The sequence below is a fragment of the Taudactylus pleione genome, unplaced genomic scaffold (genome assembly GCF_031769625.1).
Source record: "Taudactylus pleione unplaced genomic scaffold, aTauple2 ptg000303l, whole genome shotgun sequence".
Taxonomy (NCBI): domain Eukaryota; kingdom Metazoa; phylum Chordata; class Amphibia; order Anura; family Myobatrachidae; genus Taudactylus; species Taudactylus pleione.
The window spans coordinates 1,399,280-1,416,784 of NW_028284704.1; the positions used below are offsets into that span (position 1 = coordinate 1,399,280).

A 17,505-nucleotide genomic window follows, 5' to 3' on the forward strand; every position below is an offset into this window, starting at 1 on the left:
ATTAAATCTGAAAGTCTGCAGTTAAAGCACATCTTGTTTGTTTCATTTCAAAACCATTGTGGTGGTGAATAGAGGCCAAAATCTGAAAATTCTGTCAATGTCCCAATATTTATGGACCTGACTGTATATATATAGTACTGTACAGATACACACACACTTCATTTTATTAGATCATTTTATTAGATCACAATATGTGGATGATAATTCATACCCTACTCTATGTAAAGATAAACAATCATTTACATTAAGTATGTAATTTACAAGTCAGGTTAGGGGGTGCACTTGGGTGTCATAGAGTGTCACGAATGACAAAGCAGGAGCATTAGACAGGTTTTGCAGCTGACCTACCTTGGTTCCTGATGCTCTGCTGGATCTCATCAGTTGGACAGGTAATGGTCTTGGCTGATGAGCTGGCGGGGCTGAGCTACTCACTGACTCTATGCTGGCGACATGCCTGTCCATTTAGGCACAGTGGGCGGCTGCGGCATATAGGCGACGTCGCGTAGCGTGACGTCTCACGGCGCGGAAGACTCACGGAGATCCTATGCGGCACAGGGAGGGCTTGTGAAGTCTTCCACTGCACCGCCATTTGTATTATGCTCGCCATTCTCAGAGCCCCTGGCAAATGGGCAGGAAAGGATGTGGAATGGTGGGGGGAATGTTGGTGCCTGGTGGGGTTTAAACGCGCGGTGCCTTGGACGGCCGCTTAGAGGCTGTGTAAGGAAACATTTTTTTTCTTTCTCCAGCTGATTCTGTAGACGGTGGGCCTATTTTCATTGGGGGCCTGGAGCTGAAGCTCCATCTGCCCCATTGTTAATCCGGCCCTGTGTATGAGTAACGAGATACTTAACAAAAATAAAGATACGGAGACATGAATTGGCACTGAAATAGGTCAGCTATTTATTTAAATGATGCAGCAATAACTGTATGGTGGCAGAAAGGACGGCCAGAATCAGTGCAGTTCAGCAAAGCCCTAACTCACACACTTCATGTGCCTGAACTGCATAACTTAAATAAACAAGCCCTAAAACACGCCTATCAAATCTAACAGACTAACACTAATCCTATGACCTTCTCATAACACCCCAGCCCCTTGGTTTAACCCACAACAGGCTAATCCTGCCTTCTATTAACCATCTGCAAGTTGATATTGAGATCTTATGACCAGTGGCGCAACTAGGGTCGCTCCCCCAACTGTGTGCATGTGTCAAAAGCACCCATGACAAAAAAGTGGGCATGGTCACATGCCACAAGGGGTTTGGCCACTGAAAATGAGGGCGTGTCAACATGACATGCCACCAGGAGCATTGTTTTCCATTCCATGTGCATCTTAATGCCCCAGTAGTAGTGCCCTTTAGGTAAACCCCCAGTGGTAGTGCCCCTTATGCAATGCCCACTGTAGTAGTGCCCCTTATGCAGTGCCCCCAGTAGTAGTGCTCCTTATTCAGTGCCCCCAGTGGTAGTGCCCTTTATGCAGTGCCCCTTATACAGTACCCCCAGTAGTGCCCCTTGTGCACTGCACCCAGTAGTGCCCCTTGTACAGTGCCCCTTATTCAGTGCCCCCAGTAGTGCCCCTTATACAGTGCCCCCAGTAGTAGTGCCGCTTACATATAAAAAACACAAACACACAGAACATAAAACTATACTGAAACCTCGCTCCTGCACCCACCGACGTCTGCTCCTCCCGCTCGGCACTATTGGAGAGACGTCATGACGTCTCTCTCTTCAACCATTGCGGGAGCCAGAACACGGAGCTCATGAGTAAGCTCCAGCCTGGCGCCGGCCCTGGGTGCAGCAGCCAGTAAGAGTCTGTTTGGCTGCTAAAACAAACACACTGCCGCCAGGTAGTACAAACGGCACACGGCATTCAGTGAATGTACTAACCGGCGCCGGTGTGTTTGTTTTACTGCCTAGTGCCACTGCTGCGGACCGCACTGCCCCGTGCACCACTCGACCCCCCCCCTAGTTACGCCACTTACTCTAACAGTAGTTCAGAAGAATGACATTCAACTTGTCTTTGATATGTAGCCAAGAATAAGTTATTGAATACTACCCAACATTTCAAATGGTTGTAATTTACCAGTTATTTTTATATTACCAGTTATTTATATAGCGCACACATATTCCGCAGCGCCCTACAGAGAATATTTTACCATGCACATCAGTCCCTGCCCCAGTGGAGCTTACACTCTATATTCCCTATCACATGCTCACACACATACACACTAGGGTTAATTTGTGTTGGGACCCAATTAACCTAGCTGTATATTTTTGGAGAGTAGGAGGAAACCGGAGCACCCGGAGGAAACCCACGCAAGCACAGGGAGAATATAAAAACTCCGCACAGTTAGGGCCGTGGTGGGAATCGAACCCATGACCTCAGTGCTGTGAGGCAGTAATGCTAACCATTACACCATCTGTGCTGCCCGTGCTAATTTCACACTAGTTACTTAGAAAAGGTGCTGTTTCTTGTATTAAAGATATACACACATCCCTTGTCAAAGTTTTGGATGCTCATGAACATAAAAATGTATATTATACTATACCTCACAATTATGAAACTCTGGGAAGTAATAAAGTGGAGAGTGATAAACGACCAACCAATCACCTCCCAACTGTCATTTTTCAAACACAGCCTGTAACATGACAGTTAGGAGCTGATTGGTTGGTCGTTTATCACAGTCCACTTTATCATTTCCCAGAGCTTCATACATCTGCCCCAATATTCCCAAGCACTAAGCTAAATTGCAAAGGCTCCAGCACTAAATCACGCAGCCGTAGCATGGCTCCTGAAATGAAGGATGTTGGTGCGTACACTACGCACTGTTCTCAAATATTAAATTATATACTGGTTGGATCTTATTATAAATTTAGGTGAAAAAAAAGTTTTCGAGTTAATAAATTGGGGTTTACTTGAGACCAATACATTGCTTTTCTGTCATTTAATAAAAATAAAACATAATCTGTATTGATATGCATTAAAATGAATTTTGCAAATCCTGAAAGCTTGGTGCACACAGGGAAATTATATTACATAACCGCAGCATTATCTCAACTATTTGTTATGATTATATTGAGATGTTATTAAAAATGTTGATACAGTATATCTATTTTTATATCTGCAATTAAATGCTCTTTTCTATATGACAATTGTATTGAAGCTAACAAATACCATATGTGCTTTGTATGTGCTTTGTATGTTGGATATGTCTCTAATCAATGTCACAGTTTGCCAATAGGGACCTAATGCCACCTGGCAAACTTATTAATGCCAGGAGCAGCAATCTCTATTACCCTCTTTCAGTATATGGGATTAAAAATAGTAATTATTTATTTATTTTACAAATGAGATTATGGTTTTAACACATACAGCATATTAGTTGAAATTATATACTGATTGACAAAATCATTCATTCAATTCTAACTTGATTACCACAAAGGGCCTGATTCAGACCCGCTCGCTGCCAGAGGCAGCTCGCAGGTCTGAAGGGCGTTTTTTTTTGTCTGGCCTTTTGGCCGCTCACTAAGCTGTGGGTGACCACCCACAGCTTTTGCCAGCGGCCAGGTGATATCGCAACCATTGGGCTTGCGAATGAGACCCTTGTGGTAGGGTCTTGTCTGCCGCAAGGCCCAGTGAGCTCCCTGCTCTAATAGAGCAGGAAGCTCACTAGTGACATCACGAGTGATGTTAGTAGGGCCGCCCCCAAACGGCAAGCGTTCCTTCGGGAATGCCTCCGTTTGGCAAGCCACCCCCCCGACCTGTCTACAAAACGGGGCGAGCTGTTGATCAACATCGACAGCCGCCCCGGTTTGTAGCGAGCCCCGGAGCGAGTGAATTTCTCACTCGCCCCGGGGCTCGCTCGTGCGCACTGCCTGGCCATCGACCCGCTTGTGAGCGCTATGCGCTTGCGAGCAGGTCTGAATCAGGCGCAAAGTACCATCCATTCATCTACAGTCCCAGACAAAGCCCAGAATGGGGCGGGGGGGGGGTGATTGAAATGACCAATCTTAAGGTGCCATTTAATGTTATATAGTTATAAATGATTTGCTGGTGCATGCAGTTGCGTGTAGTTGCCTCATAGGGAGGCACAAGGGCTAGGAGGTGTACAGCGTTAAGGGGTCTATTTAGTAACAAACTCAATAAAGCATACCAAAATGTTGGCTTGGTAGTTTGATTTCCCTTTTCTCCATAGTTATAGTAATTAGCTTGCCGGGACAGTCCATGTAATTTTGGACTGTCCCAGCAAGGATATAACTCCCTCACAATGCCATCTTTCACAAGTGCAAAAAATGGCTTCTATCCACAGTGCATGCGCTGAGGAAGGGAGTGTGGAAGCAACGAGAAGAGGAGAGTAACATAGCCAAGAAAATCTTGTGAGGATGTTTGAGAGTAAAAGAACGTATAAATAGAGAGTAGGTACTGTAGAATGGTATTTGCACACACTAGAATATTTTTAGATGTATTAAAAACACAAATTCAATACTCACATTGCAAGGCTGCCGGGACTAGTGTGGGAGGAGCCAAGGTAGCGTGGTGGCTACTAATGTGTGGGGAGGAGCCATGGTAGCGTGATGGGTACTAATGTGTGGGAGGAGCCATGGTAGCGTGGTGGGTACTAATGTGTGGGAGGAGCCATGGTAGCGTGGAGGGTACTAATATGTGGGAGGAGCCATGGTAGCGTGGTGGGTACTAATGTGTGGGGAGGATCCATGGTAGCGTGGTGGGTACTAATGTGTGGGAGGAGCCATGGTAGCGTGGTGGGTACTAATGTGTGGGGAGGAGCCATGGTAGTGTGGTGGGTACTAATGTGTGGGAGGAGCCATGGTAGCGTGGTGGGTACTAATGTGTGGGAGGAGCCATGGTAGCGTGGTAGGTACTAATGTGTGGGAGGAGCCATGGTAGCATGGTGGGTACTAATGTGTGGGAGGAGCCAAGGTAGCATGGTGGGTACTAATGTGTGGGAGGAGCCATGGTAGCGTGGTAGGTACTAATGTGTGGGAGGAGCCATGGTAGCGTGGTGGGTACTAATGTGTGGGAGGAGCCATGGTAGCATGGTGGGTACTAATGTGTGGGAGGAGCCATGGTAGCATGGTGGGTACTAATGTGTGGGAGGAGCCATGGTAGCGTGGTGGGTACTAATGTGTGGCGAGGAGCCGTGGTAGTATTATCAGAGGAAGCAGGTAGAAAACTCTCTTCCTACCTTTTTACTCTTCTGGCTACTATAATTATACACATAACACCACCCAGAGATGGCGTTGTATTTTCTTCTCTCATCTTTATACTGTAAATACCGATTCTGTGAATCCACCATTGAAAAAGATGGGGGCTGCTGAACTGCAGAGAGAGAAGCTGACAGTAGGGAAGGCAGTGATGGCTTCACACTTTTCAGTATACTAAATATGGAAGTGCAAAATGTTATTCTTTCTCCAGCTACAGTATAATGCTGGAGAAAAGCCATTATTTAGTTTACTAAATAGACCCCTAAGTAATTTTCTATAAAAGAGAACCATAACACATTTGTTCCCGGAGGCTGCACTGTTGTCTAAGATACATTTTCAGGAACAGATTAATTAAAATCAAATGGATACACAAGACTTAGTTTAGATACAAGAGACAAAAATACCTTTTTCAAGTTATTGTTCATCTTCTGTAACTGGAAGCTGAAGAATAAGGAATCTAAAGACAGAGAGAGAAACAATGATTATTTTGCATTATTATGATTTAGTTTAATGTCTTCACATGAGATCATAGACTGTCACCATTGTACATACATGAGGTTGTGCCTAGTCTTACATTATATTACACTTATTACACTCATTCACACAGTTTTGCTGTGCCCAGGTATGTGCAATATATTTTCATTATTAATTGTTTACTGTTTTTATGATGTTTGTTTACTTTAAGCATTTCAAAGGCAGTTTTAAGGCCTATTTCACACCTGCCGGTTTTGACCGGTGGGCAAAAACTAGGCAAAAGCTGGACGTTTTTTTTCATGGCACTCAGTGTCTTTTACATGCAGCTGCTTTGAGACGTTTTTATGTTTTTTTTATTGTTTATTTGTACAAGCCGGCCGGTGTGTGTAAGGAAACGCTGTTTCCTATAGGGCTATTTCACACCTGCCGGTTTTCACCGGCTGGGCAAAAATCCGGGCGGTTTTTTGACAGGTGTGAAATCTAGTGGTTGATGAAAGCGGGTGGGTCCTGGACTTTTGCCAGCTGGTGAAAACCGGCCGGTGTGAAATAGCCCTAAGGCTCAATCCAATTAAATGCAAATTACTCGCGGGTGCGAGTCATCATGACCTCGGCCACACTTGACATCAGCCCGAATTCGCATAAAAGTGCTGACATCCCCATAGGCTCTGAGCAAAATTATGTGAATTCGGGCTCGGAGTGGGCCGTGAAATGCAGTGCCGTTGCTTGCGGTTTAACACCATGACAACGGCAACTCGCACCATTCACAATCAGTTGGATTGACCCCTTAGTTGGAGGCATCTTATTCATTAATATAATCACTACGACTTGCTCCAGCACCAGGTCACCATTAGTAAGCATGAAAGACCCCAACCAATCGCTTCAAAAATAATATGAAGACACTACAGACACTCAGCTCTAGCCTAGCTCTACACCAATGGGTAATGACTAACAGTCCCCTGGGCACAACCTGAATTGTGGAAAGCTCACCACCCCTTACACAGTCTGAGCACCATTGCAGATAGGAGCCAGGCAGGACAAACTCACTGCACTTCATAGGGTAAGTGCCCCACAATAACCTCTTGCACAAACAGTGGCCATTGAGTTGTAGTGCCTTCCCACCTAGCTGCACCTCCTCTGGCTTGAGAAAGTTAATTAGGTGATAAAACACTTACCTTAAGGGGAGATGTATTAAGCCTGGGAAAGAGATAAAGTGGAGAAGTTGCTAAAGCAACCAATCAGCTTCTAACTGTCATTTATCCAGCACAGTCTATGAATGACAGAAGTTGATTGGTTGCTTTGGCCAACTTTCCCACTTTATTAATCTCCAAGGCTTGAAACATCTCCCTTTAATCAAGCACGGCTTTGGTTGGGAGGGACGGACAGAGGGATAAGGAATATAAAATACTGAATTAAGTTTATACCAGCCTACTGATAAGCTAAGCTTAAACCTGTAAACTGACAGGCTAAACAAATGACAGACATCCACCATTAAACAAACAACTATTCGGCTTAGTAACAGAGCGATATTACGAACTAATTACAAGAAGACATGTGTATATATATATATATATATATGTATAAACAGTATATATATATATAGAGAGAGAGAGAGAGAGAGAGAGAGAGAGAGAGAGAGAGAGAGACAAAGATATCGACGGCACTCCAGAGACTTCTTAGAATAGGTGACAAAAACGGTGTGTTTATTATCCGGAGGCTGCTTGTGGGCACTGAGGGGGTAAGATATTTAATGTACGTGTTTTGTACGTTACTGTTTGTTGTGTATCCTGAAGATGGGGTTGCCGTACCCTGAAACGTCGATAACAAACACACCGTTTTTTTCACCTACTCTAAGAAGTCTCCAGAGTGCCCCCGATATCTTTGTCTGTGTACAGAGGAGGACACACGGTGCAAAGTAATGGTCTGCTGTGACCAGTGGAGTGCCGGACTGTATGTGTGGACATTTTTTATATATATATATATATATATATATATATATACACACATATATATATATAAAATGAACCCTTATATCGAGCTTACACCGGTTCAGTTCAGATGCACCAATTGGGTGGACCTTTGCTAGTAGAGGACCTATAAATAGAAATGGAAAAGAGGGGGTACCTTTGGTGCACTACAACTTTAAATATTAATTGATTTGGAGGAATTTCCACCACTTAGGGGGATTTTATTGCAATAAACTGCTAATAGAGGGAGACACACACTTCATTGGACTGAATATAGTTTTACCACTTGCTTGGCACTGGGTCTCATCATTTTTACACATTGGGAGTATATGATACGTCCTCCTATTTAAATTGGTATTAAGGAATCCGGTTACATTTATCGATTGAGAAACATCTGTCTAATTGTTCCAGTAAAAATGCTATAAGAACTACTTGGCTTCTAATAGCCTTTCTAGGAATTTCTCCCTATTAAGAGACGGAAAATAATCTTATACCACTGAGTGCTCTAACCAGTTCCATATCACCGAGTGTTTATTCAGACCAGTTCCATTTTTGTATTTACCCCTGATGGAAGTCCCGTATGTGGACGAAACGTGTAGGTTCATAATTTTGAAAAACCTGCACCTGCCACATGAGAGGTCCACCTAAGAGCTCACACCCATAAGGGTGTAGGTGGCAGATAACATCTATCCTTCTGTACTGGGGCAGGTTTACAAAAAGTTGTTTTATTTCTATTCATGTATTGATTTGTATTGTAAATTGTTTTCTATATTTTTACCTCTGTTGATGTACCAAGAATAAAATATTCAGGTATAAGAATTATAGGCTGCCTTAGGGCTTTTATTTTATGAATAATATCCAAAACATAAACAAAGGGTGATTTGAAGAGTAACTAGAAGGTTGTGTTTTTCCAACAGTTAATATTGCAATAAATCCCCCTAAGTGGTGGAAATTTCTCCAATTCAATTAATATTCAAAGTTGTAGCGCACCCAAAGTACCCCCTCTTTTCCATCTATATATATATATATATATATATATATATATAGTTATTTATTTAGATACACTATACACAGACAGGCACACAGAATTGTTGTTAGTGTTTGTCACCGTCGCTGCAAGTCTGTATGTATCTAGCAACTGAAAGCTCAAAACATTTAAGCTAGCAGCCCAGAGTCAATATTGTAGGTTCCTCATATTCTGCAACTTCTCACACTGTCATACTGTATGTGGTTCAAATGCCATAAAGTTGCATTTAAAATGTACTCAGCTTCCATAGGCTAATACCTAGTCACACCCAAAAAGTCCTTTAATAACTGTTCATTGACAGCAGCCAATGCAAAATTAGGCAACATTTTTATAGAAAAACAGAAATGAGCTACAGATGCGCCCAGTGACATTGTGGTTGATCGCGCCACAAACGTTCTCACGCATCGCACCATGCGATTCCCCATGCCTGCATATGCTACGGTACGCTATGGCACGTACTGTGATCACACCGTGCATTCCTATGGAGGCGGGCCGCATACGTGCTGCGAATATCCGCTCGCAGGAGCATGCCTCGCGCTATGCATGGCGCGAATTGCCGCGCCAGCAGCAAGAATATAGCTGAGCATATCTGTATGACACTGCTTGGATTTACCCATATTACATGGTAGCAGTTTTGTGGAAAATGCAATGCCATATATGAATAAGAAAACATAAATATAATCATAATCAGCGCTTGACACCACCAGTTCTGTGTGTATCTAACAAATTAAGCCATTTACATATTTCATAAGTCACATCAGAATTTGTTGAAGCCTCCCAGAAGTTTCCATGTTCCAGTTTAATGTAACAAAGCTTGCCGGGTGACACTGTGACTGTTTCTGCCACCTAGCCATACAGTATGTAGTCTATTCTGTGGAATTACACAAGGAGACCTGGCAAGCATAATGAATGATGCAAATATAAATTACAGCATAAAAAGCATCATGTTAATACAATCTTATAGTGCCTAAAATTAATACAAAAAAGTAAACTTGAATGGAAGAAATGGTGAAATCCAAGGACCAGCAATGGACGTTTGGTGTGCCGGACCATGCAGCAACAGCCCGGGCTGCCAACTACATTCCAGTGCTCCACCTCTTCATTATATGTTTATCATAGCTGAAAAGGTTTAGCTGCAAATGGAACAAGAGATAAGCTGTGTGGCTGCTGCTCTATCGGCCATTTCATTCACTGAACATATTCCATGTGTACATTATCTACTGTGTAAATACAAATTATTGTACAACATTGATAAATAATTATGCATTTCAATATGATTTTAGTACAAAAAAGCCCGGCGGATGTAATACTGACGCCGGAAGACAGCAGAGTGAAGATCCTGACAAGGTAAGTAACTGTACTATCCCTAACCTTCACCCCCCATTACCATAACCCTCCCTTAGGGGTGCCTAAACCTAACATCCCCCCCTATTGCCTAACCCTAACCTTCCCCCAGGGGTGCTTAAACCTAACCCCCCTCCCTGCACTCTAAACCTAACCCTCCCGGGGATGTGCCTATCCCTAACCTTCCCCCCGGGGGTGCCTAACTCTTGCCCCCTTTTCCGTAGCCTAACCCTCCTGGGGTGTGCCTAACCCTAAGTCCCCCTGGGAGCCCCAAAACCTAACCCCCCCCCCCTGCAGCTGTCTGCTCGGGATTTCAACGCCTATCATTAGTCCCATGCCAGGATTTGACAGTCGGGAAGCTGGTGGTCGGCATTTCGACCGCCGGCTTCCTGACCGCATATCATTTAGGGTTTTAATTATTATTGACCGAGTACATACAAAATAATAAACACATAAACAAGAAGTGACAGGGGTGGCAACAGTAGGGCATTGGCCGTAGAATAAAAACTGAGAGTTTTAGTAGCAAGAAAAATATAACTTTGACAGGTATCTATAAAGAGAATCCATTCAGCACAGATGGCTTCAAGTTCAAGTACCATATTCCTGCTGGGCTTCTAAAATAATTTTCTTCATACGACTGATGGAGTAGAACCCTAGGAGTCACTGGGCTAACCCCTATTAAAAGCTCCTGAGTCAGGTAGTAATAACAGCGGCCTATGCAGCTGTGTCATTCACTATTTCATTTCAATATTGTATCTAAAATAATGATTTAATCTACCAATAAAACATTTTTTTAAATGCTACTGTTTTCATAACGCCATCCTCAGATATGCATATATACATATATACCCTGATGAAAGTATTATATTACTGAAACGTTGGCTCACAATAACATAATTTCTTGGCGTTTTACTACGTGCCATCCCTAGTTAGCTTAGATAGATAGATAGATAGATAGATAGATAGATAGATAGATAGATAGATAGATGCCATATTTCTGCAATATTTTAAAAACAAAGCCACCACAGTCTCTGTGCTGAATCATTTGAAAAGATAGATTGTCAACCTGCACAAAACATCCATGGTGACCAATGTTTAAGCTTTACAAACAGGGGCACAGAGAGGGGCGGGTACAAAGTACCCACATCATTTATTGTCAAAGGGACCGGGCTGCTGAGGAGCTCTTCCATGCCCCGAAAACAGATTGACCATACAATCTTCAGTGGGCGCTCAGGCACACCCCTAGTACTGGGCCCTAAAGATCTTCCAGCAGCCCTGCTTACATTGCTTGCACTGCTCATTGTTGTCAAATGTATAAGTTGCTTTATCACAAACTGACTTCCCATTATTAAAAACTTTGAAATCCATTTGTTAAATCAGCTTGACTCAAGTATATTAAATTTGTACAATGTAGTTCCTCTTACCCACTGGCTCTATTTTCCATTTGAAATGGATTCATCCCAGAACTTTAATTTAAGTAGATCAATTTTTAACATGAGTAATTTATTTTTTATATAACAGGGACGCTCACTGCATTAACATTTTAGTAGATTTTGCATTTCTTTGGTCTTTATGTTACTGTACTTATTATTAGTCTTATACCTTTTTTCCTCACTTTTTAGTAGCTGTGTGATTAACTGTTGCTATTATAGTAAAAAATGTGAAACCTTTTTTTACAACATAAACAAAATAGGGTCATTTTGACTAGATTGTACATGTTGAACCACCATCTACTGATGCTGCAGTGCAGTGATTCCCAACCTCGGTCCTCGAGGCACACTAACGGTCCTGGTTTTAGTGATATCCATACTTAAGCACAGATGGTTAAATCAAAATAAGTGAGGTACTACTTAGGTCACCTGTGCTCAAGTATAGCTAGCCTTAAAACCTGGACTGTTAGTGTGCCTTGAGGACCGTGGTTGGGAATCCCTGCTGTAGTGTCATATACTGCACACTGTGGAAATGCATGGATTAGGAACTTTATGTAGAAACCTAAATTACTTTATTGGCTTATGAAGATCACGTGGCCTTTAGCACATCAGTTAAGTAAATGGACGCTGAGAAAACTGAAAAATCAACTTCTTATGATTTTTTAAATACATGACCATTCCGTGATTTTTAAGACAAAAATAGGTTTAAGTACTAAACAGCACTTTTTACAAACCACTGATTTGGAAAAAGGTCATTTAGTAAATAAACGCCAAAGACTTGCTTCAAATCGCTCTGTTTACCAGGAAGTCTATCCATCTCAGCCAATAATAAAATCAATATTACAATTTAATATACACTGACATTTTAGCTTGTGTCCAAGTAGATACCTTACTATTTCTTAAAATTAGAAAATTAGTTCTAACACATAGCTTTCTGATCAATATACATAACACATTGCTTTCTGATCAATATACAGTATGTATTGCCAGTAAGTAACTTATATATCGATATGGCCATGTTTAATAATAATGACTGTAGTAATGTTTTACATTAAATCTATACAGTAATCCTCACGGCCGCCGGGACAAAGCTTACAGGCCTCTACACACTAGACAACCTGCAATGTCGTCAATGATTTCCCTTGAACTCGAGCTCCCAGACAAATGATATCGTGCTTACACACAGTGCAATCTGACCAAACGACCTAACGATATAGGTCGTTATAGATATAGGGTCGTTAACAAGATTGCCAGATCTTACTGCATGCAGGGAAGATCTGAGGACGCGTCCAACGACCAGTAGAAACGTGCATCGTTATCGTTCATACACAGCGTGATTTGCACGATTTGTCGTTCTATTGCGTTGAAATAGCCCAAACATGCAAAAAAATCATCTAGTACTGTACGTACCTTGAGTCCAGTCGCCCCTTGAATGCTCTTTTCCCTAATCACGCCAACAAGCAGCATCAATTTCTTTTTCTAGACCCTTAAGTGGGAATTTGATTCTCAGTGATGTACCGCTGCAATGTTCTGAGAATTACAACAGACCATCTGCACTTATTTTCCTGTGCACCTCTTTGGGGTGCGAGAGAAAATTGGTGATGTTGTCTGTTATGTGATGGCATTCAGAGCAGTGCTGTCTTAACAGCAGTGTGGGCCCTGGGCAATGCAATGCACTGGGGCCCCTACCCACCCATCCACGGGAAAAAAATTTAAATGGTCAATAATATTAAACCTTTAGATCCCCACAAGTAAATCAATATCCCACAGCAGCTGCAGCACTGGAGATAGGTTGCCCTGTATGAGCAGTCATGTCTCTCACACTGCCCTGGGGCTTATTGCTGCAATAATATCAAATAACTGTGAAATACTATAATTATAACATGACAAAATCTCACTATGACGAGGTTTATTGCTGCAATAATACCATATCATACTATGATATGGAATACAGTGCTTTTAAAAATATACCAACTTTTAAAAATATAAAAAATTTACCAACTGGCCGCAGCTGCAGGGGGGCGGGTTGGCGGGCCCCTTGAAGCTTTGGGCCCTTGGGCAACTGCCCAGCAAGCCCAATGGAAGAGACAGCCCTGATTCAGAGCACCCCCAATGCGTTCCAACTGCATTTCGCGGACATTGGAGAGAAATTAATTTTTCCTTCTAGAACTGATAAACAGCTGTTGACGTTTTTTGGTCGCAAGGAAATGAGATAAAACAAGGAGCCTTGAGCTTGTGTTGCAGATTGGAATTGTTGCAGGACCTCCAGAGTCCTGTGAGCCTGGTGGCAGCCCCTACAGCTACACCAGCCTTGCCTTTACACACTTGTATCTAATTGGCATGTATGCATTGTGCCCTATGCCCAGATCCTGTTACTAGCTGCACAACCTTTGCACACATCCCATAGTTATGCTGTTCTTATAACAGGTAACAGCATAGCGGCTCTATTTGACATTATTCTCTCCTCCAAGATAAATAATTTCCTCATAAAGAAAGAGCTGTCTCTTTGCCCCCCTTAGGCATATCCCCATTGTATACAATGCTACATTCAACCCTTAGGGGTATATTTACTAAAGTGTGGGTTTTTAGAAGTGAAGATGTTGTCCATAGCAACCAATCAGATTCTAATGATTATCTTTTAGGAGGCACTAGATAAATGATAAGTAGAATCTGATTGGTTGCTATGGGCAACATCTCCAGTTCTAAAAAGCCGCACTTTAGTAAATATACCTCTAACTGTAAGTCTATTACTCTTTACAGCCTGCCTTACTCCATTTACTAGTTATGCCCTCTTGATTATTAGCCACACAACTCTTTCACAGTATACTGATGTTCATGATTCATAATCCAATATGTTAAAATGATGTGTTACATACTCACTTTGACACTCACTCATTAACAAGTGTTGAGCTAATGTTTTTAAGTCACCTAGGCCCATTTATTCTATTCTTTATCTATTTTATTCTCCAACTACCACACACTTTCCACTCATGCCTATTATTATGCTAAGCTGGGAAAGTGATATGAGCCGCAAGTATATTTTGACATTACCACAGTCTTTGGACAAGATGGATTTACCCATACTGTGCACCAAAGTCACTGAGTGTGGACTGTGCAATTAGGAGGTTGCTGGCAGTCTCCTGTAGATTCAGTTTCTGCCTCCTCAGGGTATATGGGATGTCCATTCCTTGCACTAAGTGCTAGGTGATTATCTTGACTGTGCTTAGTCTGTGCTTAGTTTAGCTACTGATTCTATACTCTTGAGGTTCTCCTGTGTACCAAGCTGGCTGTGGATTTCCATTTGCATTATGTTTCTGTCTGACCCTTTTTATACTGTTTGTTTCCACTGTGTATCAGACCCTTGGAACTGTTTTAGACTAACCTTCTGCCTGTCCCTAGCTATTGTTGATTACAAGTGTTACAGACATTGGCATGCCAAGAACCTTGCTTCATGCTCATTGCACGCTCTCAAAGAAAAACAAAACAGTGCTTAAAAGTCTAACAAAAACAGATGGTTCCAAATACAGTATATAAATAAAGCATTTAAAATATAGTACTTGTATGCACAGTAAAAGCATACATTTGCAACATTTACAAATGATAAACAGACAAAGCAATGTATGAGGTGTCCGCCTGTAGCACATATAAAATTATTAATTCAAAAGATTACTGCATATGATCGCTCATAAAAAAGAGAAAACCAATATTTGTAAGATTAAAACCCTATATTTAATGTTGTGTATTCAGTGATTTCTGGTGACAGAAATCTATTTAAGCTTCAGAAGAAAACCTTTCCAGGAGTTTCTTTTTTGTCCCTTTTAAGAGTCTTAATAAGGGGTGCCGAGAGAGGCGAGGGGCGGGTACTGATTTGGGCATACTGGCATGGCCCGGCGGGGGGGGCCCAGGTCAGCTGCTGAGGGGGACCGTTGCAGTGCTGCTGCACACAGTATTTTAACTTTATTTTCCAGAGGGTGCATTACTATGCCTCCTGGATTTGGCCACGCCCCCTGTGCCCGGGCCCAGCTCAGCTCTCGGCAGCCTAGGTCTTAAGTGGCAAAGCAGAGAGTCTGTCAGGCTTTCCAAAGGTTTCAAACTTTCAGAGAGATGCACAAACTTAGCAGATCTCTGGAAGCAAATAAATAAGAGTCTAATATATATTGAGCTAACTGTTCAAAATAGATTATTTTGGAGTAAGTGAAAAGCCCTATCCATAAAGTATACAGTTATTTCAGATCAAATTAAAAAATCTAAAATGAGGAATGAAGGCAGAAAAGAGGAAGAGGGTAGAGATGTACTAAATTACAGCAATTTTCTCAGCGGAATGCTCTGTAAATTTCCACTAAATAATGAAAAAAGACCTGTTATTCAATAGTGCAAAGCTACTGAAATGCGTTAAACAGGTTTGCCTTGCATTGAATTACTCGAGCTGCTTAGTCATTTCCTCCATTAACACATCATATCCTTATCCATATTATAAAGAGGCAAAAGACAATCACAGAAATAAGTTTAAACTTTGGGCCTCATTCAGACCCACTCGCAAGCGGCTGTCCGCTCGCAAGTGGGTCGATGGTGTGCACTGAGCATGCGCACGACGGAGGGAGCTCCGTCGTGCACATGCGCCAGACGCGACGAGCGAAGGACTTTCCTTCGCTCGTTGTGTCTGATCAAAGGGGGCGTGCTGTCGATGTTGATTGACAGCACGCCCCCTTTGGTGGGTGTGCCGGGGGCGTGCCTGCCAGATGGAGGCGTTCCCAAGGGAACGCCTACCGTCAGAAGCCGGCCCCACTGACATCACTAGTGATGTCAGTGGGAGTGATTTTGGCTCTGATAGAGCCAAAATCACTCCAGGGCTTGTGGTCAAAAACCCCGACCACAGGCTTCTGGTCGCACTGGCGATGGTCGCGATGGTCAAGACCATCGCGACCATCATCCTGCACGCTCGTATGTGCTGTGGGTGGTGACCCACAGCTATACGAGCGTGCAGGAGGACGCTCCATTTTTATGGAGGACGGCCCTCATTCAGAGCGAGCGCTCTGCTCAGAGCGTCCGGCTCTGAATGAGGGCCTTTGTTTTATATAGAGGTGTATTGGGTTTCTTCTCTCTTAAGCTGGGTACACACTAACGAATATATCGGCGTATATATATTGTTCTGACGCGAATTCAAATGATATATCGCTACATCACTCAATTTGTACGCACTATGGTACATTCATGAGCGTTCAGGGGCGTTTTAAGAGAGGAGGGGGCCCGTGCGCATTCCCCATAAGGGGCCCCCTCCTCTCACCCTGGCGGCCGGCCACCACTGCATCAGTAGACTCAGGGCACTAGAGTGTGCCCAGAGTCTACTGCGCATGCACAGATCGCTGGGGAAATGGCGCAGCCGCCATTTTCCCAGCGATTTCCTCACAGCGCATGTGCAAAACACTGGAAAAATTGCCACGACGCCCATTTTCTGGCGTTTTGAGCAGCACTGAGAGACCTGACGTGGGACATCAGAGAGGTAAGTTTTAGATAATATGAGTGCAGGGTGTGCGGTGCAGACCCCCCAGGACCCGGGGGACTCGTGTGTACGGCACACCCTGCACCCATTATAGATACGCCCCTGTAAGCATTGTTGGTAGCATCTTCTGATCTGCTGTGAATGTAAGGCAGAACAGAAAATCCGGCGGCCAACACCGTACCCCATGATGCTGTGGGGGAATGCTATATCAGGTGGTCGTACGAACTGTATACGAACTGCCTGATATATATTGTGCCATTGCATCTGCTGTTGCTGGGTACACACATAGTTTAGTGTGTACCCAGCATTAGTCAGTTTGATAGAAGCTTCACATCACTATTCTGTAGAGTTGTTGACATAGATGATTAATTATTGCAGATTAGCTACATATCGAACTAATGCCTCTTACTGTTTGTCACTCGCCACCCGATCAAAGATTAGTTTTCAATCCCACTGGATCTTGGGGTATTTGCTAATTTCTCTTACCGTCAGTAACCATCTATTACTGACACCGCTCACTGCGCTGTGGACAGATAATGCGCTGCT

General features: G+C 43.0%; 1 protein-coding gene across 2 annotated transcripts in view; it reads right to left on the bottom strand.

Annotated features, from left to right (window-relative positions):
* HTR1F (5-hydroxytryptamine receptor 1F) overlaps positions 1-17,505 on the bottom strand; it is a 358,823-nt gene that overhangs the window by 204,817 nt on the left and 136,501 nt on the right. For both annotated transcript variants that reach the window (XM_088442043.1, XM_088442042.1), the window contains exon 2: positions 5,625-5,677. The gene's annotated coding sequence lies outside the window, so the exon portion shown is untranslated. The remainder of the gene's footprint in view (positions 1-5,624; positions 5,678-17,505) is intronic.